Source organism: Lissotriton vulgaris, chromosome 5 (genome assembly GCF_964263255.1).
Source record: "Lissotriton vulgaris chromosome 5, aLisVul1.2, whole genome shotgun sequence".
Classification (NCBI taxonomy): Eukaryota; Metazoa; Chordata; class Amphibia; order Caudata; family Salamandridae; genus Lissotriton; species Lissotriton vulgaris.
The window spans coordinates 2,022,321,130-2,022,340,945 of NC_141693.1; the positions used below are offsets into that span (position 1 = coordinate 2,022,321,130).

At 50.8% G+C, this 19,816-nt stretch overlaps 1 protein-coding gene across 2 annotated transcripts in view; it reads right to left on the reverse strand.

Annotated features, from left to right (window-relative positions):
• Positions 1–19,816, reverse strand: part of NUP188 (nucleoporin 188) — a 1,272,194-nt gene that overhangs the window by 743,220 nt on the left and 509,158 nt on the right. The gene's annotated exons all lie outside the window — the stretch shown is intronic.

Here is a 19,816-nt window from a genome sequence, read left to right on the forward strand (position 1 = left end):
TATGCGGCGACTTCCAGGTCGCTGCCCTGCAAATGTCCAATATTGGCACCCCAGCAAAGTGCGCTGCCGATTTGGACACAGCTCTTGTAGAATGAGCTCTTACTTTGGAGTGCAACGGTCGTCCGGCTTTGTCTCGGCAAAAGGCAATTGCCGAAGATATCCATCGTGAAATACTTTGCTTGGAAAGCGGCATGCCTTTTCTTGGTTTACTGAAAGCGATGAAAAGCTGGTTTGTTTTCCTAAAATGTTTTGTCTTGTCGAGGTAAAATTTAAGACACCTCTTCAGGTCCAAAGAGTGCAGGGATTTTTCAGCTACAGTGCTGGGATTTGGGAAGAAAGATCGGAGGACTAGAGGTTCATTTAAATGGAAGTCCGACGGGACCTTAGGAATAAATCGAGGATTAGTTCTTAAAACCACTATGTTTTCCTTGAACTGCATGAAGGGATTTTGTATGGAAAGAGCCTGTAGTTCGCTGACCCTTCTTGCTGAGGTCAGGGCCAATAGAAGGGCCGTTTCCCAGGATATGTATTTGACATCTGCCCTGTGAATGGGCTCGAAAGGGTGTTTCATCAATTGGTTGACGACCAAGTTGAGATGCCATGTTGGTGGTACTCTCAGTGGGCGAGGAAAGGATCTGTAAAGCGCCTTAAGGAATTGTTGTATTAACCTGAGTGACCAGAGAGAGGGTCCTTTTGAAGTTCTTGTAAAGCGAGAAATTGCTGCCAAATGTACTCTGATAGAGGCATGCGCAAGTCCCTCCTGTGCCAGGAGTAGCAGATATGGTAGTAACTGCTCCGGAGTAGCCTGAAAGGGATGTAGATCTTTGTCCTTACACCAAATGCAAAAGCGTTTCCATTTTAACGAATAGGTCTTGTTTGTGCTCTCTGCTCTTGCTTTCGCGAGGACATCTTTGCACTCCTGCGGAATGTCTAGTTGGCAGAACTCTCGGTACTCAGGAGCCAAGCCGATAATCTGAGAGATTTCAGATTCGGGTGCTGTACTTGGCCGCTGGACATCGTGAGCAGGGACGGATGTTGGCCCAGACGGATTGGCGGGTGGACTGAGAGGCGATGGAGGTCCGTGAACCAATGCTGCCTCGGCCAGAACGGGGCAATCAGAATCAGGGTGCAGTGCTCTGTCTTCATTTTTCGGAGGACTCTTGGTATCAGGGGAAATGGATGAAATGCGTACGCAAACACGTTGCGCCATGCGATGGAAAATGCATTTCCGAGGGACCGCAATTGGGGATGCCAGCTTGCGAAGTTGCAGCATTTGGCGTTGTCCTAGGTGGAAAAAAGGTCGATCTGCGGTCTTCCCCATTCCGAAAAGATGTGATTCAGCACTTTTTGTTCTAGCTCCCATTCGTGGGACAGCGATCTCTGTCTGCTTAGAGCATCTGCTATGATGTTGTTCTTGCCTGGGACATACTCCGCTCACAGCGCGATACTGTGGAGCACAAGCCAGTTCCAGATTTTCTGCGATTCCCGAGATAGTGTGAGCGAACGCGTTCCTCCCTGTTTGTTCAAGTAGTGCATTGTCGTAGTGTTGTCGGTCCTGACAAGCACTGGGGAGTTCTTGATGTGCGGTAGGAAAGCCTGCAGAGATAGAAAAACTGCCCTCAGCTCTAGGAGGTTGATATGGAGCTGCTTTTCCTGGTCCGTCCACTTGCCGCTGATCTGCAACTCTTGAAGGACCGCTCCCCAACCCTCTAGGGATGCATCCGTAGTTATCACGTGTGGAGCTGCAGGCAGCAGGAATGGTAGCCCTTGCGAGAGGTTTTTGGGCGACCTCCACCAGAGCAAGGCCTTTGTCATTTGCTGAGTTATCACAATGCGATCCTCGAAAGAGCCTGTGCTCTGAGTCCATTGCCTGGTCAAGGCCTCCTGCAGAGGGCGCATTCTGAGCCGACAGTGTGGAATTCTCAGGATACACGAGGACATCATCCCCAGGAGGGACTTGAAAGTACAGACCAGCAAAGTTTTTCTCGAGGCCACTGCGGTGGCCAGAGTGATAAGCTTGTGCTTCCTTTCCTGAGATGGGAATGCTTTTGAACATTCCGTATCCAATGTCGCCCCGAGAAAGGTAAGAGCTCGGGAGGGCTGTAAGGTTGACTTCTCGTGATTGAGTGTCAGACCCAGTTGCTGGAAAAGATTGAGACAGGCGCTGGAGGACTTGGCTACGCCTTTTATAGATGGTGCTTTTACCAGCCAGTCGTCCAGGTATGGGAAGACTTGGTTTCCCTGCTGTCGTAGGAAGGCTGCCACTGGGGAGAGGCATTTGGTGACAATCCGGGGTGCCGACTTAAGGCCGAATGGGAGGACACAGAATTGATAGTGCTGACCTGCCACTGCAAATCTGAGGAATCTCCTGTGGCCTTTGTGAATAGGGATGTGGTAATATCCGTCTTGCAGGTCTAAAGACGTCATAAAGTATCCTTCCTCTAGTGACCCCAAGATCTCCTGGATAGTCACCATACGGAACGATTGACTCTTCAAGAATGTGTTGAGTGCCCTGAGGTCTAGGATGGGCCTCCATTTCTTCCCTTTCTTTTGTATTAGAAAGAAGCTGGAATAGAATCCCTTTCCTCTGTGAGCTGTTGGTACTCGCTCTATCACTTCTTTCTTTAACATTGAAGAGACCTCTTGAAGGAGTAATCGTAAACGCCTGTGTTGAAGCTTGCGAGGAGGAGTTGTCGGGGAATTGAATTGAATTCCAACGAATGTCCGAATTGGATCAATTGGAGCACACACCGATCTGTTGTAATTGATCTCCAATTGTCGAGGAAGTGTGTCAGTTTTCCTCCAAGTTTGAAAAAATGAGATTGTGGGCGGACTGGCTGTTGGAAAAGGTCATTGGCGTCCGCCAGTGGTTTTCCTTTGGTTTTTTCCCCTGTAGTTGGACCTTCCATACGAGGTCTGGCGACCTTGTTGCTGCTGTCGCTGTTGATATTGCGATCAGCCTTGGTTATAGGAGTATGAGGATTTGCTCTGATAAGAACCTCTCTGTAAGAGGATTGACCTCTACCCCTGCTCCCTCGAAAGGACTGGTTCTTAAACTGCAATGTGCCCAGCGCTCGTGCTGAGGTAATTGAAATTTTTATGGTCAGGTATGTCCCCTAACGTGTACACCAACGTCTCCATGTACGAGTCTAAAGTGCATGTAACTTCCCTCCACAATCGAATCTGATGACGCAAATACATTTGCGTCCAACGTTAACATGTCCTCTATCAGATCCACCATGAATGGATCGATAATTCAGTTCCTAAGTATGCCTTGCCACCGTCTTTACATGGTGCACTTTCACGTTTTTCCTGGCTCTGCCGAGCTAGGCCCTGATTTCTGCCTTCGAGCCACTTCTGTCTCTGCCTCTGAAAGCTGCAGCGTGAAGATGCATCCCTGACCTCTGCCTTACTTCCTGCCAAGCGAAGCGGTGCCTGGCTCGGCCTGGCCTGCCTGCCAAAACAGTATTTTGCCTTCAAGTTATCAGCATAGCCAGTCCAGCCTCCTCGAAAACACATTCCTGTCTAGTGAAATAGGTAAACATATCCCCGGCTGCAGAGCAAAAGGCCAAGCCTCCCTGTCTCCTCCATGAAATTCATTGCTCCCGTTACCATGGTAGGCCCATGGCCCCGCGCTATACACATATGCATTCAGTATAGAATAGCCTCTGCCCGAGAGACCTTTTACTTCAGATTAAACATACCCCAAATACCCAACATCAGACATGCTATAGGAACAGGTCAATCTGACCTGCCAGACTTCTGTCTCTTCTACTAGTGCTAAAAGTCAGACCCTCAGCTTTCTCCAGATGCACGTCAATCACACGTCATATTAACTGCGCGCGCATCCAGGTTACAGGTTTCAGCAGACTCTGCAGAATTCTCTATGCATCCACCCACTTATGACACTTTTCTGTGACGTTTCCAGTACACGCCTCCGTGCACACCCTTGTACACGCCTTTTTGCTACGCACATGTGTTCTTATCATATACATTTCACTTGTCACGCCTACTGTATCCATTGCCATTGTGTCATTTTACTATATATGTCATGTACTGTTAATAAATCGTTGACATCTTTCTGCCATCATTGCTTATACCCCCGATCCCTTGTATTGATGGAATTGATTTCCATGGCTCGAGCCATCCTGAATTAAAGCCCGTATGACTCAGACACCACGGACTCTGCCTCTCATTTGATTGAGCTATTCTTTTTCTTGTCAGTAATTATACGGTAAAAAATCGACCGGTAAATTATATTTACCACAGTGCTGTGTCCGTATCTTTTTTGATCGTTTGTAGGGCCTCAGAGATTTTCTCTCTAAAAAGGTGCTGGCCGTCGTAGGGCATGTCCAGTACCTTAGTTTGGACCTCTTGGCGAAAGGATGTAGCTTTAAACCACCCCTGCCTTCGCAAGACCGCGGCCCCTGCTAGCTGTCTGAAGCCGGTCATTGCAACATCTACAGCACAATCAATAAGTTCCAATGCCGATGTTTGGCCCTCCTTAAGGAGTGATTGAACTTCCTCTTTCAAATTATCTGGTAGTTCCGCCAGATTTGGGACAATATCCTCCCACAATTGCCTATTATAGCGGACTAGCACCGCAATGGAATTAGCCACTTTCACAGTCATGGCCGACGTGTTGGAAAAGCGTTTGCCAATACTGTCAAGCTTCCTGCCCTCCTTTTCCGGTGGAGCTGACAATGGAGATGCCGGATTCCTAGAGTTCTTTTGTGCTGCCTGTGTAACCACAGAATCTGGCTTGGGATGCCCAGTAAGGCAGGCTGGTGCTGTTGTTGGTGCCTTATACTTCTTGTCCAGCCGTGGTACCACTGCGAAGACCGAGGCTGGTGTTTGCATCAGCTGTTTTCCCTGTTCCCATATGTGCTCACTGATAGGAATTGATTTGGTTGTTTTCCTAACCGGGTCTTTAAAATCATATAGGAAGCAGTCAGTTTCATGGGATTCCATTGTCATATGGAATCTCGTGGGCGCTCTCTCCACTAAATTGTGAAATCCACCAATGTCCACTGGCGGTGAGTCCGAGGTAGTGAGTTCAGGTGTGGCCGGAGATGGAGCGATGTAGTCCTCATCGTCCCTATGGTCGGACTGGTCGTCCCGAACCTCTCCCTCTTCTGGTTCTTCCACTTCTTCGTCAGAAGACGGGACATTGTGCACTGGTTTTCTTTCCTGACGGATCACCAAAGGTGAAAGTCTAGGTCGTGAGGATAGTGTCGGTCCAGATGTAGCTGGATTTGCTTCCATCGATGGGGCAGTGGTTGGTTCAGGAAAGCGCTGCTTGTAGTCTTGGATCAAGAACCGTAAGTATGAAACTATAGACACCGGAAGGCATACCATAGGTGTGACCTCCGTCTGGACATGCGAATGTTCAGTCTCTTCTGTATAAACCACCTCATCGCCATCTTCATCGGTGCTTTAGCACTTTACTATGAGATCTGAAGGACTGGTGGCCTGTCCGTACTGGTCTTCGTCTGGTTCCTCATCCTGCAATAGACGTGACGGGGGTAACTTTTGCACCCTACTTGGAGACGTTAAGTCAGGGGTTATTGGTTGTTTCGTGCTCTTTTTCGTAGGCGGATGACTGGCAGCTGACAACGGAGAAATGAAGTCCGATTGTTTCCATAGCGTCGATGATGGCGTCGTCGACTCAGTTTCAATCGTCGTCAATGTTTTCGTCGACAGTTCCGTCGTTGATGGTGCGCTTGTCGACGAGGTCTTTGTTGTGGTCGATGGTGTTTTCGTCGACGGTAGCCTAGTCGACGTTACCTTCGTCGACGGCACAGTCGCTGATGGTGCGTTCGTCGACGATGTCTTCGTCGTCGACGATGTCTTCACCGTCGTCGGTGTCTTAGACGACGGCACGCCGGTCGACAAGGGTGTCTTCGTCAACGGCATCGACAGTTTTGGCTTAGTCGTCGACGCTGATGTCGTCGACGGGATCTTCGTCGAGGGCTTTGCAGTGAGGATAATCGACGACACAGGCTTACCCGCCGTCGACGATGGAGTAGTCGCTGACGACGCCATAGTCGTCGACACCGTCGTCGTCGATGTAGAAACATAGACTGTAGACACAGTCTTTTTCAGCGCGGAGGCAAGCGTCAACAAAATCGTCGACGACGGCGCAGGCTTCCTGAAGGCAGGAGCCTCCTTGTCAGATGTAGATCTGGCCTCAGAAGACTTTTTGACAGTCTTTTTAGGAGGAACGTCTGTAGGGCTAGGGGAAGCAACCCTTGGCCTCTTCAAGGATAATTTAGATGAAACTGAAGCCATCTCACCGTCCTCTGAAGACTCCAGGTCGTCTCTGGTTTTCAGCCTGTTCAACCAGAGGAGCAGCCGGCCTTCTCTGTCTTTTAGTGTTTTTGTAGAGAATGTTCTACAGATTCTACACTCTTTAGGAGAATGGTCTGGATAAAGACCGTATAAGCAGGTTTCGGGCTTATCATCGACGTGGAGCCTCTTCTTACCACAAGAAGAGCAAGCTCTTAAGAGACCCTTCTTCTGTTGATCAGCCATGGTGTACTTATGAAGGAAATATCCAATTTCTGAGAAGAAAAGAGATTAAACTAGGAAACCTGAGGAGAACTCAGGTGGAGACTCCCTAGCACAACGTGCGGTAGAAAATCTGAGAGACTGAGGCTCCTGACAGGAAGGTTCTAGAGGGAGGTGGTAGCTGATTGGCTACCTTCTAGAGGTTGGTCCTTTTTACAAAAGGACATAGATAGGCTACTAAGGCAAGGCCCTTAGGCCTACTTTTCTCTATGTAGGTCTATAGGGCATTACTTTTCTATGTACCGGAGACTCCAGTCTCGACGGCAGGGAATGATTCAGGCATGTGAATCTATGAAAGACACCCATAATACTGGATAATAAATACCTGTTTTTATAAATACACTGTGCGGTTCTTTTTCACTTAATCTATACCATTAAGATTCTGGTCTGGTAAAACAAGTTGTTTTACACTCCTTCTGAACTAACCATGAACGCTGTTCTCCACAGCTACCTTAGAGAGCTTTCTAAGGTTGTCTAAGACCAATAAAATCACCATATGGTTTGTATAGATTGATGCAGGGCGCTACACTTACATTGGTGAGCACGATATACCAAGCCAGACTCCTACAACTTCTTTATCCCTAGTCCCGGTATATCTGCCTAAACAATAGAGCAGCCCCTCTCCCAGATGTTTCCCATTTGCCCTGCAAAGGTGGCTTCTCCTGGAGGGAAGAAACACCTCTCTCCATTGCAGGCATCTATTGTCTCCTTTCCTGGGAGTTGTTAGTACATCTCTCCAAGAGGGCAGAAAGCTGACTGGAGGACAAACCCCCTTGTACAAAAGTAAACAGGCACTGGAAAGCTTGGGAGACACGTTCCAAATGTGCACTTTGCACACGAGTAACATTACATTCGATTTAACAATTAAATCAGATTTAAAACACTGATTACTTTGATACCTCTGTAGGAGAGTAGGGTCTGCAATCCTATGATCACCCCAGATTTTTGCTTTTTGCTTCACTGGTTTACGACTTTCCCTGGCTGTGGGCCTGCTAATCAGACCCACAGCCTAGCTGTTCTCTCTCTAAATTGACACACATGTACCTTGGGTGCATTTACCAATTGGTACTGGGCCACCTTATCAGTCCCTGTACAGTATACCTTAGGTATCCCGGGCATAGGTGTACCCAGGGCCTACCAGGGGCTGCAGCATGTATTATGCCACCCCTGGCTGGCCATCCAAATCTGACACAACTGGCTGCACGACAGCTGGGGCAAGGTGGTGTAATCACCCTTTGCTTTAGATACAGTATTCCTATATCTAACCCTAAAATGGACACATGTATTCCTATCAGTCACTCCTATGGCAGCCCTTATCAATCCTGAAGGCAGAGTGCTTGGAATTATGTGAGATGGTGCTCTGGCATGAGCTGAGCCCGTTTGCAGCTTGCGGAACCAAGTCCTAATAGCTGTTCCATGATAACGCGTACCATATACTCTTAAGTGCATTATAATCCTCGCGGTTATATGCTAACTCTGGTATCGCTTTATCAAAACATGTCGAGTAAGGTGGAATTCCGAATTGGAATACTAACCCCTCGCCAATTCTGGCGACGGGGTTAGCATTCCACCCTTCTAGAGGGACACGACATGTATGTAACTGTGAACCCCGGTTAAAGCTAACTCTAGCCTCAGCATCACAAAATGGATGCTGCCACCACAGACACAAGTCTGACCTCCTGCTGCTGGGAGTCCTTCCAGCGGGGAGAGCTCGGATAAAGGGTTTCCTGTCAGGGGCGGTGCTAGCACCATCCCAGACAGGGTTTTGTGTATCCCAGGTAGGCAGGGCTGAGAGGAAGGTGACTGCAAGTGGCACCCCGGTGCTCACTGTGCATATGCTGGCTCAAACCAGTTCCAGGGGCACACCAGCCCCTGAGCTGGGGAAAGTCCGCACAAGGGAGAGGGGTGTAACCACCCGCCTCCTGGTCCCACCCATGGGCAGGACCTAGTCGCGTGCCAGCCGCTTTTCTTAGAATAAAGGTAGGAGCAGGCCCCTTCCCTAATTAGATAATTCTGAATCTTGAACTACTTTCCACGAAAGGAACTCTTGATACCTTCTGAAGACTCTCCCTTGTGGCTAAGGAGTAGCCACCCTCATCCTGTGACCACCCTGAAGCCTACGATCGCTCCCCACGCAGCTCCCAGTCCTTTCTGCCGTGGTATCGTAGCGCTCGAGCTCACCCGCATTGCCCGCTCATTATTTTAATCTGTGCCTGCCTGTCTGATAGCGCTCTCCCGCATTGCTCCCTCATTATTTAGAGCTGTGCCTGCCTGTTTGCTAGCGCTCTCCCGCATTGCCCCCTCATTACTTTGAACTGTGCCTGCATGTCCGCAACATTTTAGCACAATATATCGTTTGAGGTTTGGTGGAATTTCAGCGCGCTATTGCTGTTAGGAGACCGCAGCGTTTCTACGATTGTTAGAGATTTACAGCTGGCCGTCTGTTTCAAATCACTGCTCGTAGCACTCGAGGTAGCTAATTAAGATTCGCCGCGCTACACTCTGTAAACGCGCAGCCTGCAGTATTGTATTGTGCCTGGCTACTTGTGATTACTCTGCTTAAATAGTGCAATCGTCCATATCAGGTTGTGCCTCCAACACAGTTTCGTTTTTGGCCTGCAGCCATTTTGTGTTTTGTTGTTGTCCCTCACTGCCCGGACCTACACCCCGCCCCCCGCCTCCTGAGCTGCTCCTCCCTCCCACTGATCCTACTGACTTTCCCATCCAGCACACACACGATGACCACCCTGAAGCCTTCAGCTACGGTCGCTCCCCACGCAGCTCCCAGTCCTTTGTGCCGTGGTATCGTAGCGCTCGCGCTCACCCGCATTGCCCGCTCATTATTTTAATCTGTGCCTGCCTGTCTGATAGCGCTCTCCCGCATTGCTCCCTCATTATTTAGAGCTGTGCCTGCCTGTTTGCTAGCGCTCTCCCGCATTGCTCCCTCATTATTTTGAACTGTGCCTGCATGTCCGCTACATTTTAGCACAATATATCGTTTGAGGTTTGGTGGAATTTCAGCAGGCTATTGCTGTTAGGAGAACGCAGCGTTTCTACGATTGTTAGAGATTTACAGCTGGCCGTCTGTTTCAAATCACTGCTCGTAGCACTCGAGGTAGCTAATTAAGATTCGCCGAGCTACACTCTGTAAACCCGCAGCCTGCAGTATTGTATTGTGCCTGGCTACTTGTGATTACTCTGCTTAAATAGTGCAATCGTCCATATCAGGTTGTGCCTCCAACACAGTTTCGTTTTTGGCCTGCAGCCATTTTGTGCTTTGTTGTTGTCCCTCACTGCCCGGACCTATACCCCGCCCCCGCCTCCCGTGCTGCTCCTCCCTCACCCCTCCCCTCCACTATCCACTTATGACAGATGCTCTTACGCGCAGCGGTCACGCGGAGCGATCGCGCCCCAAGTGCGCCGAAGGTGGGCCAAAGGTAAGCCTGTCTGCGCCCGTCCGCGCCTGGACCGCGCCCAGCGCCAGTCCCCCTGGTCCCCGCCGCACCCAGCCCACTAGATTCACATATGATGCCGCAACTCTCCTCGCCCTCAACCCCGGACGCACACCACAATGCTGCAAAGCCACCCCAGGACGTACCCACGGCCCATTCGCCTGCCTCCCCTGCAAGTTCAACTGCTTCAGAACCCTCACCAAATCCACTTCCTCCATACACAGCTCCGACTCTAACCACCTGAAGTGCATCCTGCTTAACACCCGCTCGGTCCACAGACACACAACTGAACTCTGGGACCTTCTCGACACTGCATCACCGGACATCGCCTTCCTTACAGAAACATGGATGAACACATCATCAGCACCCGACATCGCCATAGCCATACCGGACGCTTACAAGATTATCCGAAAAGACCGCACCAATCAAACAGGAGGAGGCATTGCCATCATCCATAGGAACACCATCAAAATCACGACCAGCTCCGACGATAATCTAGCAACCGCCGAACATCTCCACTTTCAGATCCACACCGACCCTAGGACCACACTTAGAGGCACCCTCATCTACAGGCCTCCAGGAACCCGCACTCAATTCAGCGATGACATCACTGACTTCGTCAGCCCACATGCCCTCGCCTCCGAGAACTACATTCTTTTAGGAGACCTCAACTACCACCTTGAAAACAAACACGACAGCAACACCTCCACCCTTCTGGACAACCTGACCAATCTTGGACTCAAACAACTAGTTGACACCCCCACCCATGTAGCCAGACACACGCTCGACCCTATCTTCACCTCCAGCAAGCACATTTCCTTTGATCGCACCACAGCCCTCCATTGGACGGACCACAGCTGTGTTCACTTCAGCTACAAAACCACCTTAACCCACAACCGCCCACAACCTATTCCTCGGAGAAACTGGAACAAAATCACCTCCGACCAACTCCTCACATCACTCAACCAAAACCCTCCCACCCTCTCATTGGACCCAAACCAAGCGGCCACCAATCTCAAGCAATGGATCACCCACATTGCTGACGAATTAGCACCCCTCAAAAAGCACCAGATTAAATCAGCCAGCAAAAAGACTCCCTGGTTCAATGATGACCTTAAAAAATCCAACTAGCTATGGCGCACACTGGAGAAAACATGGAGAAAAAAACCCAACCACCGACAACATGGCCACCCTCAAGGCAGCCACCCGCAAACACCACCAACTGATTCGATCCGCCAAGAAATCAGCATTCAAGGATCGTCTCGACAAGAACACCCACAACAGCAAGGAACTTTTCAACATCGTCAAAGAATTCACCAACCCCACCGCAGCATCTAACGACATCACCCCCTTCCAAGACCTCTGCGATGCGTTATCCTCCTTCTACAAAAAAATTGCCGACATCCACAACAGCTTCGAGAACACTCCCAACGATCAACCCACCCCACCCCCCTCAGATCCTACTCCGCCAACTAACAACCTTAGCGCCTGGAACCCAATCACCACTGAAGACACCATCCGCCTAATGAACTCAATCCACTCTGGCTCGCCAACCGACCCCTGCCCCCACCACATCTGCAACAAAGCTGACTCCATCATCGCACCCCATCTCCGTGATGTCATCAACTGCTCGTTCAACTCTGCCACCTTCCCAGAAAGCTGGAAACACGCCAAACTCAGCGCCCTCTTGAAGAAACCCACAGCAGACCCCTCTGAACTTAAAAACTACCGACCCATGTCCCTCCTCCCTTTCCCCGACAAAGTCATCGAGAAAGCCGTCAACAGCCAGCTCGCCGCCTTCCTTGAATCCAACAACTCCCTCGATCCATCTCAATCCGGATTTCGAGCCAAACAGCACCAAAAGCGCCCTCATTGCAGCGACAGACCACATCCGAACACTACTGGATAACGGAGAAACAGCGGCCCTCATTCTACTCGACCTCTCCGCCGCTTTCAACACAGTCTGCCACAGCACCCTTATACAACACCTCAACAACATCGGCATACAAGGAAAAGCCTTGGGCTGGATCATCTCATTCCTCGCCGGGAGAACTCAAAGAGTCCGACTTCCCCCATTCAACTCAGAGGCCACTGAAGTCATCTGTGGAGTACCACAAGGATCATCACTCAGTCCCACCCTCTTCAATGTTTAAATGAGCCCACTCGCATCCATCGCGCGCCAACACAACCTCAATATCATCTCTTACGCCGACGACACCCAATTAATCCTTTCCCTCACCAAAGACCCTAACACCGCCAAAACCAATCTTCACGAAGGCATGAAAGAAGTAGCCGAATGGATGAACATAGCCGCCTAAAACTCAACTCAGACAAAACGGAGGTGCTCATCCTAGGATCTTCCCCCTCTGCCTGGGACGACTCTTGGTGGACTTCCGCTCTGGGCACAGCACCCACACCCACCGACCACGCACGTAACCTTGGCTTCATCCTAGACTCCTCTCTCTCGATGTCCAGACAAGTCAACGCAGTCTCATCCTCCTGCTTCAACGTACTTCGCATTCTCAAAAAGATCTTCCGCTGGATCCCTCTCGAGACAAGAAAGCCTGTCACCCACGCACTGGTCACGAGTCGACTGGATTATGGTAACACACTATACGCCGGAATCACAGCAAAATTACAGAAAAAACTCCAACGCATCCAAAACGCATCAGCGAGACTCATATTGGACATCCCTCGCCAAGATCACGTCACCGGACACCTAAAAGACCTCCACTGGCTTCCCGTCAACAAAAGAATTACGTTCCGTCTTCTCACCCACGGACACAAGGCCCTCTACAATCTAGGACCCGAATGCCTCAACACTCGACTGTCCTTCTACAAACCCACCCGCCAACTAAGATTGTCCAATCAAGCCCTCGCCGCAGTCCCGCGCATCCGAAAATCCACCTTGGGTGGCAGATCCTTCTCCTTCCTGGCTGCCAAGACCTGGAACTCACTCCCCACTCACCTCCGCCTTACTCAAAACCACATCTCCTTCAGAAAAGAACTTAAAACCTGGCTATTCGACAAATAATGAACCCCTTCCCCAAGCGCCTTGAGACCCTCTGGGTGAGTAGTGCGCTATATAAATGCCCGAACTTGAACTTGAACCCGCAGGCACCACCTAAGCATCGCGGTTTGCTGCACGTCCATCCTCCGGATCAAGACTGCCCAGCTCGACGAGACTCGGATTCCCTGGCATCTCTGACCTCTACCTGCATCATCAGCCCAGCTGAGATTCGTGGGTGTGACGAGACCTGAGGGACCGGCCATCTTCAAAACTGCACGACGCTTAACCAGCACGACCGCCGAGGGATCCTAGAGTGGGTGCTCTGAGGTTTCAGAAGCCCTAACCCTGAGCAGCTCCAGCACCGAAGTCCAGCCCCCCAGCATCCACGAGATCTGCGTGGGGCCCTTCTGCTCTTTGCTGCTCACCGTGTTGTCCGGTCACTTGCCTGCTGGCTAGTGGCCCTCCTGACGACGCACCACGACGATTTCACCGCTGGTCTGGTTGCTCCAGACTGGCCCTTGCTCTCTTCCAAAAGAGGAGCACCCCGGACCCTCCTGGTCCACTCCATACTGTGAGAAGGTGGCCTGATATGCAGTGCTCACTATTCTAGTGAACACTATGTATCAGTCCAGCAACCCTTATTGATGATTGGTTGTAAGTCAACCTTATAGACCAGCTATCCTAGTAGCGTGGATACGAGCAGTCTAAGGCTAAAGACTCGAGAGGGCGTGTTAAGCCAGCTGTTTACCACACATATACCCCTTGAATACCCAGTGAAAGGACACCACACAAGTGTTATGAAAATAAACAAGATATTTATTAAGAATCACAACAGCCCTGTACTCTTTATGAGGACAGGGTACTAAGCACAAAACAAAACTCTGACGAAAATACTTAAGTTAGCACAGTATATACAAATGCCCGAGGGGCACGGAAAACCATATACTCTGAAAGTGGAATGCGAAATTACTAGCAGGTAAGTACAGTACTAATAGGCTTTGGAATCGCTAGATCTTGACTATAGAATCTTCAGATTACTTCTAGGAGACCCAGGGGACTCGTGTGCAGAGTGTGCACTCTCACGCGTGATGCGGGACAAAGTCTATGGTAGCTAGTAATGACAAAGTTAGTGTTCTCGGGCGAACCCGACCTGGTAGGAGGAAAACGAAAGTGGATTCTGACCCTTGGATAGTGAGGCTATGCTGGGGCACCGAAATGCCGAAGTTACCTAGCCCAGGGGCTGCAGCTGCATAGGTCTCAAAAGACGTCGGGAATCCTCGTAGACGGACCAGGAGCCTGGAAGAAAGAAGTTGCTGGCAGGCGACCAGTGAAGAAAGTTCGATGGATCCAAGCCTGGATCGAAGGAAGATGATACCTGAAAGCAGAGGGGACCAAGTTCGAGACTACTAGCCAGTAGTCAGGTGGCACCAGGAGGGCACCGGATGGTAGTCACCTCGACTAGGTGAGTGGGTGACGCTGTGCTCTGCAGATCTCACGGACCAGGAGGCGTTGTCGGCGACCAGGATGGAGGAGCGAGCTGTCCCACGATGGATGAAGCTGTCGGCGTCGCTGGACCCAGGATTGGGCAACAAAGCCTTGGCAAATTCAAGCCCACGCGGTGGACTCAAATTGGCGTCTGGAGTGGACCAGGAGGGTCCGGGGTGCCTCTCTTGAAGAAGGAAGCAAGGGCCAGTCTGGAGCAACCAGACCAGCAGCAGTGATGTCGTCGGGCGTCGTGAAGAAGGCCACAAGCCAGCCGGCTAGTAGCCACACAGCGCGGTGAGCACGCAAAAGCAGAAGGGCCCCACGCAGATCGTGGAGATGCTGGAGGGCTGATCTTCGGTGCTGGAGCTGCTCAGGGTTGGGGCTTCTCGGACCCCAAAGCACTCACCAGTGGAGCACACGGTGGGCTTGTTGCAAAGAAGTCGTGCAGTCTTGACGATCGTCGGTCCCTCGAGGTCTCGTCGCACTCACAGTTCTCAGCTTTGCTGTAGAGGTGAGTAGAGGTCAGAGGTGCCAGGGAAGCCGGGTCTCGTCGAGCTGGGTCGTCAGATTCGTGATGAAGGACTTGCAGCAGACCACAGTGTTCTTAGGATGGTGCCCGCTTGATGCAGGGTGACTACTCCTTAGCCACAAGGGAGAATCTTGAAGAAGAAATCTTGATGTCCTTTCGCAGAAAGTCGTGTCTTGATTCCAAAGATGATCTAATTTGAACAGGGGGCCCGCTCCTATCTTTATACTAAGAAAAGGGGCTGACCCGGTGACTAGGTCCTGCCTATGGGTGGGACTAGGAGGGGGGTGGTTACACCCCTCTCCCACGCCGGACTTCCCCAGGCCAGGGCTGGTGTGCCCCTGGAACTGGTTCAGACTGGCCTATGCGTAGTGAGCACCGGGGTGCCACTCAGCAGTCACCTTCCTGTAAAGCCCTGCCTACCCAGGATACACAAACCCATGTCTGGGACGGTGCTAGCACCGCCCCTGACAGGAAACCCTTTGTCCAGGCTCCCCTCGCTGGAAGGACTCCCAGCTGCAGGGGGTCAGACTCGTGTCTGTGGTGGCAGCATCCATTTTGTGGAGCTGAGGCTTCGTTTAACTTTAACCGGGGTTCACAGTTACATACATGTCGTGTCCCTCTAGAAGGGTGGAATGCTAACCCCGTCGCCAGAATTGGCGAGGGGTTAGTATTCCAATTCGTATGACACCTTACTCGACATGTTTTGATAAAGCAATACCAAAGATAGCATTTAACCGCGAGGATTATAATGCACTTAAGAGTATATGGTATGCGATATCATGGAACAGCTATTAGGACTTGGTTCCGCAAGCTGCAGACAGGCTCAGCTCATGCCAGAGCACCATCTCACACGATTCCAAGCACTCTGCCTTCAGGATTGTTAAGGCCTGCCATAGGAGTGACTGATAGGAATCTGTGTTTCCATTTTAGGGTTAGATATAGGTATACTATATCTACAGCAAAGGGTGATTACACGACTTTGCCCCAGCTGTCATGCAGCCAGTTGTGTCAAATTTAGGAGGCCAGCCAGGGGTGGCATAATACATGCTTCAGCCCCTGGTAGGCCCTGGGTACACCTATGCCCTGAGTTACAGGGTCTGATAAGGTGGCCCAGTGTGAGAAGGTGGCCTGATATGCAGTGCTCACTATTCTAGTGAACACTATGTATCAGTCCAGCAACCCTTATTGATGATTGGTTGTAAGTCAACCTTATAGACCAGCTATCCTAGTAGCGTGGATACGAGCAGTCTAAGGCTAAAGACTCGAGAGGGCGTGTTAAGCCAGCTGTTTACCACACATATACCCCTTGAATACCAAGTGAAAGGACACCACACAAGTGTTATGAAAATAAACAGTTATTTATTTAAAGATCACAACAGCCCTGTACTCTTTATGAGGACAGGGTACTAAGCACAAACCAAAACTCTTACAAAAATACTTAAGTTAGCACAGTATATACAAATGCCCGAGGGGCACGGAAAACCATATACTATGAAAGTGGAATGCGAAATTCCTAGCAGGTAAGTACAGTACTAATAGCTTTTGGAATCGCTAGGACTTGACTAGGGAATCGTTAGATTACTTCTAGGAGGCCTAGGGGACTCGGGTGCAGTGTGTGCACTCTCACGCGAGATGCGGACAAAAGTCTATGGTAGCTAGGAATTAGAAAGTTAGTGTTCTCGGGCGAACCCGACCTGGTAGGGAGAAAACGAAAGTAGATTCTGACCCTTGGATAGTGAGGCTATGCTGGGGCACCGAAATGCCGAAGTTACCTAGCCCAGGGGCTGCAGCTGCATAGGTCTGAAAAGACGTCGGGAATCCTCGTAGACGGACCAGGAGCCGGAAGAAAAGATGCTGGCCGGTGACCAGTGAAGAAAGTTCAGATGGATCCAAGCCTGGATCCCGAAGATAGATGACACCTGAAAGCAGAGGGGACCAAGTTCGAGACTACTAGCCAGTAGTCAGTGGGCACCAGGAGGGCACCGGATGGTAGCCACCTCGACAAGGTGAGTGGGTGACGCTGTAGTTCGAAGATCTCGCGGACCAGGAGGCGTTGTCGGCGACCAGGATGGAGGATCGAGCTGTCCCACGAAGTTAGAAGCTGTCGGCGTCGCTGGACCCAGGATTGGGCAACAAAGCCTTGGCAAATTCAAGCCCACGCGGTGGACCTAAAATGGCGTCTGGAGTGGACCAGGAGGGTCCGGGGTGCCTCTCTTGAAGAAGGAAGCAAGGGCCAGCCTGGAGCAACCAGACCAGCAGTCGTGAAGTCGTTGAGCGTCGTTCGGAAGGCCACAAGCCAGCCGGCTAGTAGCCAAACAACGCGGTGCACAGCAAACAGCAGAAGGGCCCCACGCAGATCGTGGAGATGCAGGGAGGCTGACCTTGGGTGCTGGAGCTGCGCAGGGTCGGGGCTTCTCGGACCCCAAAGCACTCACCAGTGGAGGACACGGTGGGCTTGCAGTAAAGATGTCGTGCAGTCTTGGCGATCGTCGGTCCCTTGAGGTCTCGTCGCACTCACGGTTCTCAGCTTGGCTGTAGAGGTGAGTAGAGGTCAGAGGTGCCAGGGAAGCCGGGTCTCGTCGAGCTGGGTCGTCGGATTCGTGATGAAGGACTTGCAGCAGACCGCAGTGTTCTTTAGGATGGTGCCCGCTTGATGCAGGGTGACTACTCCTTAGCCACAAGGGAGAATCTTGAAGAAGAAATCGTGAAGTCCTTTCGAAGAAAGTGGTATCTTGATTCCAAAGATGATCTAATTTGAACAGGGGGCCCGCTCCTATCTTTATACTAAAAAAGGGGGCTGACCCGGTGACTAGGTCCTGCCTATGGGTGGGACCAGGAGGGGGGTGGTTACACCCCTCTGCCATGCCGGACTTCCCCAGGCCAGGGGCTGGTGTGCCCCTGGAACTGGTTCAGACCGGCCTATGCGTAGTGAGCACCGGGGTGCCACTCAGCAGTCACCTTCCTGTAAAGCCCTGCCTACCCAGGATACACAAAACCATGTCTGGGACGGTGCTAGCACCGCCCCTGACAGGAAACCCTTTGTCCAGGCTCCCCTCGCTGGAAGGACTCCCAGCTGCAGGGGGTCAGACTCGTGTCTGTGGTGGCAGCATCCATTTTGTGGAGCTGAGGCTTCAGTTAACTTTAACCGGGGTTCACAGTTACATACATGTCGTGTCCCTCTAGAAGGGTGGAATGCTAACCCCGTCGCCAGAATTGGCGAGGGGTTAGTATTCCAATTCGTATGACACCTTACTCGACATGTTTTGATAAAGCAATACCAAAGATAGCATTTAACCGCGAGGATTATAATGCACTTAAGAGTATATGGTATGCGATATCATGGAACAGCTATTAGGACTTGATTCCGCAAGCTGCAGACAGGCTCAGCTCATGCCAGAGCACCATCTCACACGATTCCAAGCACTCTGCCTTCAGGATTGTCAAGGCCTGCCATAGGAGTGACTGATAGGAATCTGTGTGTCCATTTTAGGGTTAGGTATAGGTATACTACACCTACAGCAAAGGGTGATTACACGACTTTGCCCCAGCTGTCATGCAGCCAGTTGTGTCAAATTTAAGAGGCCAGCCAGGGGTGGCATAATACATGCTGCAGCCCCTGGCAGCCCTGGGTACACCTAGGCCCTGAGTTACAGGGTCTGATAAGGTGGCCCAGTACCAATTGGTAGATGCACCTAGGGTACATGAGGTAATTTAGAAAGAGAACAGCCAGGCTGTGGGTCTGATTGGCAGGCCCACAGCCAGAGAAAGTCGTAAACCAGTGAAACAAAAGCAAAAAATCTGGGTGATCATAGGATTGCAGACCCTACTCTCCTACATGACCCCCCCCCAAACTTTGGGACAATAAGCTAACCTTGACCAGGTGAGTCTTCTTGTTCTAAGTGGAAATATCTGGAGAGCCCATCGGCATTGCCATGATCAGTACCAGGTCTATGTTCCACTGTAAAGTCCATCCCCTGTAGGGAAATGGACCACCTAAGCAGTTTGGGGTTTTCACCCTTCATCTGATTTAGCCACAAGAGGGGCTTATGGTCGGTCTGAATCTTGAAGTGAGTGCCAAACAAGTATGGCCTCAGCTTCTTCAGGGCCCAAACCACAGCAAAGGCCTCCCTCTCAATAGCTGACCAATTCTTCTCTCTGGGGGTCAGCCTTCTGCTTATAAAAGCACTGGGCTGATCCTGACCATCAAAATTCAGTTGAGAAAGAACAGCTCCCACACCCAACTCAGAAGCATCTGTTTGGACAATGAATGGTTTGGAGTAGTCTGGACTCTTAAGGATAGGTGCTGTGCACATGGCCTGCTTTAGGTCATCGAATGCTTTTTGACAGCCTGCTGTCCACTGAACCTTTTTTGGCATTTTCTTACTTGTCAGTTCATTTAATGGTGTCACAATGGAACCATAGTTCCTGACAAACTTTCTGTAGTATCCAGTCAGGCCCAAGAAAGCTCGAACCTGAGTCTGGGTGGTTGGAGGAGCCCAGTCCCTGATTGACTGTATTTTGCTCTCCAGTGGCTGAACCTGGCCTCCACCTACAAGGTGGCCCAGGTATACAACCTGTGTCTGCCCTATCTGGCACTTGGTGGCCTTGATAGTGAGGCCTGCTGCTTGCAGAGCCTCTAACACTTTCCTCAGGTGGACCAGGTGATCCTCCCAGGTGGAGCTAAAGACAGCAATATCATCTAGATATGCTGCACAGAAGTCATCCAGCCCAGTAAGGACTTGATTCACCAACCTTTGGAAGGTGGCAGGT